This window comes from Schistocerca nitens, chromosome 5, assembly GCF_023898315.1.
Source record: "Schistocerca nitens isolate TAMUIC-IGC-003100 chromosome 5, iqSchNite1.1, whole genome shotgun sequence".
Lineage (NCBI taxonomy): Eukaryota > Metazoa > Arthropoda > Insecta > Orthoptera > Acrididae > Schistocerca > Schistocerca nitens.
The window spans coordinates 208,615,809-208,618,178 of NC_064618.1; positions in this window are offsets into that span (position 1 = coordinate 208,615,809).

The following is a 2,370-nucleotide window of genomic DNA, read 5'->3' on the forward strand; positions in this document are numbered from 1 at the left end:
ACAAAATACGCTCTCATTTGCCGAGACGATAGTTAGCATAGCCTTCAGCTACGTCATTTGCTACGACCTAGCAAGGCCCCATTACCAGTTACTATTGATACTGTGAATAATGTACCGTCAAGAGCGACGTTCACCATTAATGGATTAAAGTTAAGTATTCCATCAGCTACGTCCGTTTTTTTCTAAATTCTAATTTCCTTGTCCTGTTCCAGACCTCACGCCAGCCTGCGTGAGCTAAAACGCGTGCCTTTCGGCTTCCTCTAGTAAAACGGTGTTGGCTCTCCTGCCAACCAAAACATTTTCCATATTTAATGTATATTTTTAAGAACAACATAATTCCACATTGTGTTGCAAAGTCCTTACAAACTCCTCCTCCTCCTCCCCTCCCCCACCATACACATACATACACACACCACCTTAGTGGTATGAAACGACAAAAAATAAATAAATAAATAAAAGAAGGACAAATTCGACTAGGCTCACCCTCTGAGCGTTTCGTAAAAACTTAAGTATGTGTATAGATCGCCCGTCTGTGGGTAAATGAAAATGGCGTGTGGCGAGGGGACCCCGTCGGGTAGACCGTTCGCTTGGTGCAAGCGACTTGCGTGCCGATGAGGATGAAATGATGATGATAAGGATAACACAGCACCCAGCATCTGAACGGAGAAACTCTCCGACCCAGTCGGGAATCGAACCCGGGCCGTTAGGCATGACATTCTGTCGCGCTGACCACACAGCTACCAGGGGCGTCCTCTCCTCTTCTCCCCTTCTCTACATCTATGGGTGAGATTGCGAGTATCAAAATATGTGTCATATATTCCTGTATCTTTTGATTGCATTCACTTAGAAGCTTAAATTACTTACATAGCCAAGTGACCATAGACCTACGTGTTTGACATAAGTTTCACCCTTGATATCACTACCCGTTCCAGAGAAAAATATTACCACCAGTTCAGCCATTCCTCATTTTGCACTCATGATCGTTACAAATACAGGCAATAATGATGAGCGATTCAATAAATGAATGAATGAATCATACCGGGACTAGCGGCAGGCGTATTCCAAACTCAATACAATGCTACCTATTAACTCAAATATGTAAGAGAGGCTTTGCCGGCCGGGGTGGCAGGGTCGAATCCTGCCTCGGGCATGGATGTGTGTGATGTCCTTAGGTTAGTTAGGTTTAAGTAGTTCTAAGTTCTAGGGGACTGATGACCTCAGCAGTTAAGTCCCATAGCGCTCAGAGCCATTTGAGCCATTAAGAGAGGCTTTAAACTACAGACGACAACCCTTCTCTACATTACCCACTACTCTGTAACCACCAAACCCTTCCTGAAAACCCAAGTGAATCGAAACTTTTCTTCCTTCTTCCATGTTTGTCGAAGGAGCAGAGACATCAGCTGCGGAATGTAGTTGAAACACTGTTTTTTTCTGTTCCTTGAGATATATTTATCTCTGTTAGCTGCAAACGCCATAGATTTCGAAGCAAATTACCTTTAACTTTAGTGGCTTGATATTACACATAGATCAAAAGAAATCCGTAAAATGTAGCTATGGAGCCGCGTACTGAATTCTGGTTTCGTATTCCATCCTAACGATGTACTTTCCAATTAACAACGTGCTTCCAATTTCATTCTTTTTAAGCGCTCGTGCTGTGAAACGATGAACAAAACACGTTGCTATATTCCGTTATAGCGCTACCCCTTTATCTCCTACACACAACTTATGCCCTAAAGCAATCCCCATCAGTATTATGAACACACTTTTTCCTCGCTTCCATTCTGACTTCCTTTTGTCCCATCAATCACTCCGACACCGCCTGAACAATTAACTCTTTTCATGTAACGGAACACACTGTCAATCATTCACGGAAAATTAAACATTGTATTTGTAGTAAAAGAATGACTCACTGATAGTTACGTGATTCGCCTCTTTGAAGTGGTGGCCACTTTTGTCGTGTAGAGTAGATCCATGTTATTGACACATCACCAGTAAGGGATACCAGTAATAATCGCAGCCAATAGTGTAAAATGCAGTTGACAGACTGAATACCATGAATACCAGTGCAAAACGGAGATCTAGTGTGCAGAGAAGTAGCTTGGGGGGGGGGGGGAGGTGAAGGAGGGGGGGGGGCAAGAGGAATGAATGGGAAATATATCTCCCTATTTGCTAAGTTTTCCAGTGATTTCTAAATCATTGAGCGCGAGAGCGATGCGTAGTTGTAAAATTTGCCCGCGATAAGATAAACGCTAAAGGTGTCGCGAAGTTAGTGCGTGAATACAGAAGAAGGGAAAGTGAGACGGGATCCCTTCAAGGCATGCTGCTTAGTGTGGCATAATGTCAGCGAGAGCACCAATTGTAGCTCACAGT